We start from the raw sequence: 12,301 nt of genomic DNA, 5'->3' as shown, positions 1-12,301 counted from the left end.
AACCTAATTGTTTTACTCCACCTTTTATGAAAAATGATAGATCTAGCAACAATCATATACAGAATTCTCCATCTGTTCATACTAGTAATAGATTTGATGCATTAGTGGACCATGAACCAGCCACTTATCAACACCCAAATTGGTACACACAAGGGGCAAAACCTAAAACTTCACAACACCCGAAAAAGATTCACAAAGAAACATATCAAATGAGCCCAATCATCAACTACATTTTTTAACAACAGGGAGATTTTGAAATTCGATAGAAGTAGAGGAACCAAACATATGGAACCTAGGAGTCACACCGGGCAAACAAAGAAGGGCAAGTGGGGATGTAGAGGGTGGAGAAAAATACAGCAACTCAAAAAATAAAAAGAATGAGATAGAAAATAACAAAGCAAAAGATTTTTAACCTTTCGGATACCATATTAGGCAACAACAAAATAAATCTCTTAGCTAAGGGCTTAAATTTTGCACCTAAAAAAGCCCAGGATAAATTTCAGTCATATATATACATACAACAATACATAAGAAATCTTACTCTGAAGAGATATTTTATTAAAAGTGCACCTAAGGTGAATCCACCGTCCCCCACCAAACTAGATCATTCAGATTATCAGACATTGGGAGTACTCAATGATCTAGATAATCATTTGGACAGTTCAGCTACACTCACATCTGATCAACAAAGGATGGAAGATTTGTTAAACTTAAGTACTCATGATTATGAGGAATCCAATAGGCATAATAATTTCAAACGCAAGTCCAGCTTCTATCCCTATTCAGCCCAGAGAGAATTTATCACCACGTTCAACAAACTTGTTTGTGGAGATTTGACTAAACTCTGGGAGAAGAGAAATAGAGGCTGGATCCACAAATACAATGACAATCTCTCCTTAGAGGAAAGGAGAAAACTTGAAACTTTACAAAATAATCAAAACATTATCATTAGGGCAGCTGATAAGGGGGGTGGGTTTGTTATACAAAATAGAAATGGCTATCTAAAAGAGGCTTTAAACATCTTGAATAATCACAACACATATAAAAAATTAAATTTTGACCCTACCCTCAAGTACAAAAAAGAACTTAACATAATTCTAAAGGAGTCCAAAAACAATAACATTCTCAATAATGATGAGTTTCATTTTTTAACTGAGAACCATCCTACTATTCCAACTTTTTATCACCTACCAAAGGTGCATAAAACTCTTATTTCACCACCCGGCAGGCCCATCATTTCGGGTATAGGTTCCCTAACCAACAATCTTTCCATCTATATAGATTATTATTTACAGCCTGTGGTACAGTCCACCAAAGCATACCTTAGAGACACTATACACACCATTAATATCTTTGAAGGCATGGACTGGGAAGATGATTACATGTGGATTACATGTGATATATCATCTTTATACACATGTATTCCACATGATTCAGGAATCCAAGCAACAGAAGAATCACTCAGTAAAGATCTTCTATCCCAATCCCATTTAGAATTCATTTTAGCAGGCATTACATTTATTTTATCGAGACTTTTAACATTCAACAATTTACTGCAAATACTCAGAAGGAATCTCCTGCACCCCTTTCAACACTTGGTTCTAACTATGGCTAAGGTAGATCTGACACGTAGGATTCAGCCTTTTCGAAATGGAACAGATGCCGATTTTATACTGCTTTGGGTTCTAACCCTTTTTATGCTTACTTTTTTTTTTACATCTTGTAAGTAGCCATTTGTAACTTGCGCACTTACGCCACATTAAATTGTATTTCACTTGAGTCGGGCTGCGTCTGTTCTGTCTTCTTTTCCAGTGACTCATTTTTTTACTCCTAGCCAAGCCCCAAAGTTTTAGGAGAATACTGATGTATACCTACTCCAGCTTGCTCCTGTTTGTCTAAAGAGTCTTTTCATATGTAGAGGAAGGGGAAGGGGGGTCTGCTATTTTCAGCTTACAGTGGGTGTCTCAGCTAATCTTTTTAACAGAGTTAAACTGGGAGCTTCTAAGTAAGTTTTTAAACTGTTTTATACTGGATTTTTAGATCAGTATATGTGTATATTATTCTTTATAGTAGTGTATAGTACATGCAGTTAAATGAAAATTGGTGTATACTGTCCCTTTAAAGGGACATTAAATCCAAAATGTCTTTTTTTTTCCTCATGTTTCAGATAGATCATACAATTTTTGAAAAACTTTCTAATTTACTTCTGTTAGCAAATATGATTTGTTCTCTTGGTATTGTTTGTTGTAGGAGTGGCAATGCTCTACAAATGTGTAACAATCAACCAACAGCTAGTTTTCAGTAATACATTGCTGCTCCTGGGTCTATCTACCTAGGTATGCTTTAAAAAAAAGATAACAATGATCAAAGCCAATTGGTTAATAGAAGTAAACTGGAAAGCTGTTTAAAATTGCATTTTCTGTCTGAATCATGAAAACTTAAAGGGATAGTAAAGTCCAAATTCAACTTTCATGATTCAGATGCATGTAATTTTTTTTTTTCAATTTTTTTTTATTGACAAGCATCAGGAGTTTTGTTGCAACATAAATTCATATGAAGAAGAAAAACTAAACAACAAAATCAACTCTTATAATGACAAAGCCTGGTCTAAAGTATACAGTGAGTTCCTAGTTTTAATATTCAGTGAATAAACAACTTAACACTTTTAACCTGTCTACCTGATGCCCCTTTTTTCATTTTATATCTGTTATTCAACCTAAACCATAAAAACTAGGAGCAAAACAAGACAAAACAAACAAACAAATAAATAAATAAACAAACAAACAAAAAAAGGGGGGAGAAAAGGGGGCAAAAAGGGGGAAAAAACAAGATTAAATAAAAGGGGAAGACAAAAACTTTATCAGTTTATTTATTGGCTGCGGAGGGAGGGCTACCAGATTCCCAAGAGAACCAATTCTGAGTTTCTGAAGGGATAAATCAGATGTTCAATTTCACTTGAGGGCAAAGATTTAATAAAGTCCGACCACTTGGAGAAGAAACTCCTCACCTCTTGATCATTCTGTAGATTAGTGTCTAGTTGTTCTATTATACACTGTTTCTTCAAGAAATTTTTTACCCCTAATATACTCGGAGTTGCTCTTGATTTCCATTTCTTCAGTATTAGGTATCTAACAGCAAGAATTACTAAGATAACTATTTTAAGTTTATCCCTAGGGAGGCCTAAGTCTTCCAGAGGAGAAACTATATTTAAAGAAGAAAGTGTCAATGAAGAAATTCCCACTGAGTTAATAAGCCAGTATTGTATTTTTAACCAGCAGTTTCTAATTTTAGGGCAATACCAAAACATATGGATAAAATTAGCTGAGGGATATGAGCATTTTGGACATTTATTAAAAGTGATACTTCGACATTTAGTTCCCTTTTCTGGAGTAAAGTATGTCATATGTAGTAATTTAACATGCATCTCCCTCCATGTAGTGGAGAGAGTGGCACGCGCGATTGCTTGAATTGATAAAGTTGTTATGGGAGTCGCTCCTAATTCTTCCGGTAGTATAGCTGTCCACTTAGCCTGCAGTTTTTCCAACATTTCTGGGCCTTTAACAGAGATCAGTCTCTGATATATGTAAGAAATCGATGTGAGGCCAGTATTGGCTAATGAAAGCCAGTTTTCAAGTATACCTAAGGACAACTCCCAACCTAAATCGTTTACTAATTTAAGGGCGAAATTTAAGGGCGAAAAGATGCATGTAATTTTAAACAACTTCAAATTTACTTATAGCATCACGTTTTCTTTGTTCTATTGTTATTCTTAGTTGAAAGCTAGACCTAGGTAAGCTCATATGCTAATCTCTAAGCCCTTGAAGGCCGCCTCTCATCTGAATGCATTTGACAGTTTTTCACTGCTAGAGGGAAATAGTTCATGTGTTTCATATAGATAACACTGTGCTCACACATGTAAAGTTATTTAAAAGTCAGCACTAATCATCTGAAATGCAAGTCTGTCAAAAGATCTGAGATAAGGAGGCAGTCAGCAGAAGCTTAGATACAAGATAATTACAGAGGTAAAAAGTATATTTCTATAACAGTGTTGGTTATGCAAAACTGGGGAATGGTAAATAAATGGATTATCTATTTTTTTTAAACAATAACATTTTTGTTGTTTACTATCACTTCAATTTTGACTTTAGTGTCCCTTCAAAGTGCCATTATACTGCTAAAATGATATGTTCTATTTCAAGTGCATGTCATTTTATGTCTAGCAATGCTGCATCTCAATGTGTTTAACACTCAAATAGAGGTAAAACACATAGTTAAATTAGTGCTTTGGAACTTCAGTGTCTCTATTGAAAAATATACATGCTCTAATGAGTTAGAGGATTTAATATTATCACTAGTATGGCTCTTTAAATAATGGAGCTCGAAATAAAGTCAGAAATATAGAACATAACACTCACACTAACTCAATATCCAATCTGCTGGTGTATGAAATAAATATTTTTAGATGCGACAATATGTATGAAAGTCTTGGTAATAAAAGAGAATCTGTAATGATGAATCTACTACAATCTAACACAGCTCTGGGAAATTGAGTCAATGTACTCCATAATACCAAAACCACAACATTTCCAGCATAAGCCAACAAAAGTAAAATTGTGGTAGCCAGGTTTAAGATTAAGCCACAGTTGGTTTCTTCAGTGGTACTGCATTGTAAGAAAACCATATTAATATATATATATATATTATTTTTTTAAGAAAATTATCAATAGACCAAAAACCCAAACGACAGACCCATAAAGTAAGTAACAATTCAAATATATTCAAATATATTTTAAATATTTCATTATAATCGAACAATGTTTCCGTTCTTATTAGTATGTGAAAAGCTACTCATTTTTTTGTGGGTCAGCGTAAAGATGTATATATATATATTTTTCGGCTACGTTTGGTCTGTCTCAAACAGTTACGCTCCCCACCACTTAAATGGTCACCCATCACAAAAGAATCCAATTAACAAACACATAAAGATCTAGGTGGACTAAATAAACACAAATAAAACCAAACCGGCAAGTTCTAACATAATGTTGTTTTTTCATTGAATATCTTTAAAATGGAATATGTAAAAACAAAAAATCAAACATTGTCATACTTATTTCAGCTAAAAGCCATAATTATAGAGTAAAAGCCAAATCATATATTTAAACAATTGGAGGGAAACATATACAGCCTATTAAAAGGTGTTACAAAGCCTGACAGGTTTTGGCCATTCAACCATAATCAAAGGCCATAAAATTCATCTGAGAATCCATTTTACTTTGATTATGAGTAAGAACCAGAAAATCCACACAGAATGTGGTAGCCAGGTTTAAAGGACCAGTCAACACAGTAGATTTGCATAATCAACAAATGCAAGATAACAAGACAATGCAATAGCACTTAGTCTGAACTTCAAATGAGTAGTAGATTTTTTTCTGACAATTTTAAAAGTTATGTCTTTTTCCACTCCCCCTGTACCATGTGACAGCCATCAGCCAATCACAAATGCATACACGTACCATGTGACAGCCATCAGCCATTCACAAATGCATACACACTTATTTTTGCACATGCTCAGTAGAAGCTGGTGACTCAAAAAGTTTAAATATAAAAAGACTGTGCACATTTTGTTAATGGAAGTAAATTGGAAAGTTGTTTAAAATGGCATGCTCTATCTGAATAATGAAAGTTTAATTTTAATTGAGTGTTCCTTTAAGATTAAGCCATAGTTGGTTTCTTCAATGGTACTGCATTGTAAGAGAACCATATCAATATATATATATATATATATATATATATATATATAAAATTATGAATACTCATTTATTTATATAAATATTGCTTCTGTTTATTGATTGCATGTTTACCTCATGTCATTTACATAATATTTATATTATAGCTATAATATTTGGAATTTAGATTACTCTAAAATTGCATAAAATTTACATACAATGTATACTGTTATTAAGTTTACATAACCAGTTTGCATATTTGATTACAAAACTAAACATCTTGGAATAATACATCTAAATGCTCAAATCACACTATGAAAAATGACATTGATAGATTCATCATAAAGAGCTATTTGTTGATATACAAAGTAAGAATTCAGTGGTTGATGACTATACTATTTTCTCCCTACAAGCTATCTCACAGATGCTTACCTGCTAGACTTCATTTGACTAGCGGCAAGAGCAAAAGATTGCTTCTTAACATCTGAAGCACTATAAGCAGGCATATTTTCAGAAAAGGGGATATTGTGAAATTGTTGGTATTTGTTAACGGGTAAGCGTGGATGAAGAATTGCTATCTTTAATGAGTTTTATTGAAATATTAAATATTAACTAATACAAAAATATTTATAAAAATGATTTGTAATCCTACATACTTTAAAGTATTACAAATAATCCATAGACTATAAATATACAGTATATACAGTATATATATGTATGTATAATATTTTTTAATATTTTTTATCAATATTTTTTAATAGTTTATATTTAATATTTTAGTAACGCGCATTGAAAATAGCAATTCTTCATATGCGCTAATCAGACCATTTTAGTCCTAAATTGCGAACCCTTATACGCGTTACATTCCTATTGTCTTCACATAGAAAATAATGTAATTTTTATAATTACATTTTTATTAAACATATATTTCTATATATGCCTGACAATGATAATGTAAATTTCATATCTGTTCCTATATATCTAAAGGAATAGATATACAGTAATAGGTATATATAGATATGTATAGAAATATGTATTTACCATAAAAAGTATGTTGTTCTGTATGTGAAGAACATTGGTTTGAGAAATATAAAAAATTAAGGTTGGGTTTAGCGCACTTGAATAAACGAGATTGGGATAGCATGTGAGTATTGTTTTTTTTTTTTTCCAGTTTGCGTTCTCTATTGTAGTCTATGGGGCAATATGGTAACACAATCGCAACTTTGTGAAGTCTATCTTTTTTTGATCACCCGGTTTCACTAGCATGCAAACTTTTTACTTTCAACTTGTAATACAAGCACAACATGACATACACAAAAAGCAAAGATAACGTCTGAGTGGGAGCACAGTAATGTTCCACGCGTAATCTAGTCCCTAATTGTGTATTTGATAACATCCTTATGCAGTTTGTTGAACTGGAAATGCTGCTATGTCTACATCTACATTTAAGCCTTCTGGGTGTAGGCATTTTAATTTCTAAATCCAGCATTTATGTAAATTAATTAGTTGATATCATCTAGTATTGCCAGTATATAATCAGCAAGATCACAAATCAGTAGTAGAAATGTGGTGTAATGAAAAACTAATTGGTTTTAGCTATAGTTTTTACTCGTATAATATTACTTTGTATTGTCAGTAAATATGTCTTTTTGTAACGTGTTTCTAATTTACTTTTTTAAGCAGCTACATTGTTTTTAAATTAGTTTTAACTAGTAAGAAACCACCTTATAAAAGATTCTACTGGAAATAGAATTCATGGCCGCATCCGTGCAACACACAACAGTGAAGAATAAAAGGTGTGTTTGTGAGGAAGAATCGGTCATTAGAAGTTTTTTTTATTGATATTTATAGGAGGTTCCACTAAAAAGTAGCTATCTGACAATTCCTCTTGAAAAAGTCTGTGTTTTCAGAGGACGAAAGGTGTAGAGGTCTATTGTCCTTCACGAGCCTCCATATTCTACAGTGCATGTCATAAAGATTCCTATGCCTCACAGCCTGGAGCAAGAGCCTGTGGTGGTCCAGGGTTAACAGTAAGTAGACAAAGCTGATAACGCTAGCAGAGGGAGGGGTTGTTCAGCACTGCTGCATGTGAGGACTACAGTGGGGCAAAAAAGTATTTAGTCAGCCACCAATTGTGCAAGTTCTCCCACTTAAGAAGACAAGAGAGGCCTGTCATTTTCATCATAGGTATACCTCAACTATGAGAGACAAAATGTGGAAACAAATCCAGACAATTACATTGTCTGATTTGGAAAGAAATTATTTGCATATTATGGTGGAAAATAAGTATTTGGTCACCTACAAACAAGCAAGATTTCTGGCTCTCACAGACCTGTATCTTCTTCTTTAAGAGGCTCCTCTGTCCTCCACTCAATACCTGTATTAATGGCACCTGTTTGAACTTGTTATCAGTATAAAATACACCTGTCCACAACCTCAAACAGTCACAAACTCCACTATGGTGAAGACCAAAGAGCTATCAAAGGACACCAGAAACAAAATTGTAGACCTGCACCAAGCTGGGAAGACTGAATCTGCAACAGGCAAGCAGTTTGGTGTGAAGAAATCAACTGTGGGAGCAATAATTAGAAAATGGAAGACATACAAGACCACTGATAATCTCCCTCGATCTGGGGCTCCACGCAAGATCTCACCCCATGGGGTCAAAATGATCACAAGAACAGTGAGCAAACATCCCAGAACCACACGGGGGACCTAGTGAATGACCTGCAGAGAGCTGGGACCAAGGTAACAAAGGCTACCATCAGTAACACACTACGCCGCCAGGGACTCAGATCCTGCCGTGCCAGACGTGTCCCCCTGCTTAAGCCAGTACATGTCCGGGCCCATCTGAAGCATGCTAGAGAGCATTTGGATGATCCAGAAGCGGACTGGGAAAATGTCATATGGTCAGATGAAACCAAAGTAGAACTGTTTGGTAGAAACACAACTCATCATGTTTGGAGGAGAGAGAATGCTGAGTTGCAACCAAAGAACACCATACCTACTGTGAAGCATGGGGGTGGCAACATCATGCTTTGGGGCTGTTTCTCTGCAAAGGGAACAGAACGACAGATCCGTGTACATGAAAGAATGAATGGGGCCATGTATCATGAGATTTTGAGTGCACACCTCCTTCCATCAGCAAGGGCATTGAAGATGAAACGTGGCTGGGTCTTTCAGCATGACAATGATCCCAAACACACCGCCTGGGCAACTGGGCAAGGAGTGGCTTCGAAAGAAGCATTTCAAGATCCTGGAGTGGCCTAGCCAGTCTCCAGATCTCAACGCCATAGAAAACCTTTGGAGGGAGTTGAAAGTCCGTGTTGCCCAGCGACAGCCCCAAAACATCACTGCTCTAGAGGAGATCTGCATGCAGGAATGGGCCAACATACCAGCAACAGTGTGTGACAACCTTGTGTTTTGAAGACTTACAGAAAACATTTGATTTCTGTTATTGCCAACAAAGGATATATAACAAAGCATTGAGATGAACTTTAGATATTGACCAAATACTTATTTTCCACCATAATTTGCAAATAAATTCTTTCCAAATCAGACAATGTGATTGTCTGGATTTGTTTCCACATTTTGTCTCTCATGGTTGAGGTATACCTATGATGAAAATTACAGGCCTCTCTCATCTTCTTAAGTGGGAGAACTTGCACAATTGGTGGCTGACTAAATACTTTTTTGCCCCACTGTATACAGCATGTTACATGCATTTTATTATTGTGATTTAATAAGTGCAATATTTTAAGCGCTTGCCATATGTTTTAATAAATATTCTTGTTTTGGAGTTCTCATTTCTGTTCTTTAGATTGAAACAATATTTTTTTCTTGCCCTTCTAATATATAGATATAACAATGTGAGCCTCACATTTATGTTTTACAGCTCTAACCAGTTTAAACCTCAAAAGTATAGAGACAGCAATAATAGTAAAATTAGTAGCCAAAATAAAAAATGTAAATAAAATAAAATATATTAGTCAAAAAATATTTAATACACAATAATAAAACCATAATATGTTGAAAATAATTAGCTAAAATTTAAAGAAGAATTTAAACCAAATATAAACACACTGAATTGCTATAACTAATTATGTGGTTTAATAGGTAGTAGAGTATGAAATGTTAAAAAAACAGATACAAGTACAGACATTGTCCCATAGTGAAAAATAAAAATCTTGTATTGGATGATACTAAATACAACCAAACTGAAGTGAAACAGAGTAATAACAGACAATCCAAAGTAAGAAGGAGAGACTACTTCAGAGTACTAACAAATAAGTTATCACCTTGGTTGTTATGCTTCTTGATGCTGTTCAGTTCCTTTGCTCTGAACAGAAAAGAGCAAACTCCTATCACTCCACATTGAAAACACTCCTGAGTTTAATAGCTTTAATTCAACGCTGTACTGCTTACTTTGTCCCCACAAGGTTTCCTTAGTTTGGAAAATACAGGGTTGATTTAAAGTTTACTTTTTTATAGTACGGAGCAACAGGAGATTGGTCTTTTCTCTATTTAATTTTTTTTTTCTTATCCAGGGGTTCAAGCTTACCCTTTTCTTTTTTTTTAGCAATCACAGACAGTACAAGGAAACTAAGTTTGGCAAAAAAAAATAATTTAATTTAAAAGTTGAGTATAATATGAAATGTTTGAGAATGTTACCTTAAAAATGTTCTATCCATTAGGTATGTTATTTAAAAAAAATATAAACATCTGTTTTGTATTGCATTCAGTGTTTGTAGCACATTTTACTCTATCTAAGAATGTGATTATATTATTTAGTATCTATTGTAATTTACTTACATTTGAATTTGAACATCATCTTAAATTAAGCTCAAGGTTTTCCCTTCACTGCTATAACATTAAAACTGTATTCAACTTGAATATTTTATATAAAGTGACATTATACTGAAAAAATGACTAAAATGTTTAGATGAACGTAACATGTGAGTTTAACCTTTTTTCTGGCTAATTAATACAAGCAAATAATGTCAGCTGCAATAAATAAACATTTATGGTAAGTTTTATTACTGTCAAATTGCATTAAAATATAAATTAATATATTAAACTTTTCCATTTGCATATAAATATTTTGTTGAAAGGGACTGATATCACATAATTGTCACTATATATGTACATACTTAATATTCTTATGTTCCAATTTAATCAATTGGTTCTAGATGTAGTTAAAACTTCATTAAACAGGAATGCTGCTTGCATTTTAGGAATAATTGTTTTTCTTATTAAAACTAACAATAACAAGACATTTCCTGATGTTCTTAGACAGTATAAAAATTGATTGATATCAGTTCTGTTTATTAATGCATAATGCATACCTGTAAATTAATTTCCTACTTTAATTAGGTAGACATTCCTAGAAGGATTGATAGATAGATAGATGATAGATAGATAGATAGATAGATAGATACTACATAAATATATGTACTAGGTAATGTGGGAGGGACATTAAGCAATAAAAAAAATAATAATAATGCTTAACTGCTAATTAACTTATTCGTGCTCATATTCAGCATGTGCACGAGTTAACAGTATATACATATATAAGTCTGAGAATACCCAATTACTTTTAAAAAAAAAAAAAAAAAATTATTATTTTTTGAGGACATGAAAATAAAATAACACAGTAATAATAACATACATGAAGTAAGCAATAGTAAAGACGTAAACATCATATCTAAAGAAGATTACATGAAATAGGCATTATAGAAGATATTCACGTCATATCTAAGAAGGATTATGTACTGTATAATAAAGTCCTCGGGTTTTCTTCCCCCTATTTCAAAACAGTAGGTCACTCTTGGACCAATCATGGTAGGTTGATTAGAGTCCCGGGGTTGTTATAGAGCAACAATGAAAAATTGATGAAAAAAGAAAATTAATAAAAGAGAACTGCGTCCATCTAAAGAGCAATATTAACATATACTGATCAAATAGATTGTTAGACGCTGATGCCAGAACTAGGCGCGCCCAAAACATTCGACACTTCAACAAATAAAAATGAGAATAATAGCAACAAGTCTCCCAGCTCAAAAAAAAAAAAAAGGACCTGATGTCTATATATATGATATGTAGCTTCACAATTATATAAGCCAACCTATGAGTACTATCCAAGTATACATATATGATTTCCTTATTTATAAAACATGTAGAAATACAGTGGTGGCAGTAGAGTATTTGCACCTATATACGTCCTTCTGCCCTTGCAATATGGCGTTTTGATGTGTCTGACATATCTTAAAGTAATTTTTGACCTCCCAGCAGCCCCGGCCGTGGACCGCTAGGTCAGGACAGCATCAATGATCTAGCTCCAAATCTAAGGTTGGTGTATCAGTGACCCTGATATCTCCTATCCTGCAAATATTTGTATTTTAGCGGTGAACTCTCCAGGGGCCCCCCTCCAAACCCCAACAGAGACACCAGGTTTTACAGGGCATTGCATCAATAAATGTTCTGAGAGTAGAGCATGGTTAATCTCAATGAGACATAAAACCTCTTTTGGTGGATGTGAAAAAAGTTATCTTCATGCAAAAATTATGTACATTCTA

At 33.7% G+C, this 12,301-nt stretch overlaps 1 long non-coding RNA gene across 1 annotated transcript in view; it reads left to right on the top strand.

The window, feature by feature from the left end:
* Positions 1 to 12,301, top strand: part of LOC128638343 (uncharacterized) — an 83,510-nt gene that overhangs the window by 58,212 nt on the left and 12,997 nt on the right. The window lies entirely within an intron of this gene.

Source organism: Bombina bombina, chromosome 1 (assembly GCF_027579735.1).
Source record: "Bombina bombina isolate aBomBom1 chromosome 1, aBomBom1.pri, whole genome shotgun sequence".
Lineage (NCBI taxonomy): Eukaryota > Metazoa > Chordata > Amphibia > Anura > Bombinatoridae > Bombina > Bombina bombina.
The sequence above is the reverse complement of the archived record's forward strand: the minus strand, read 5'-3'. Positions and strand labels throughout refer to the sequence as shown.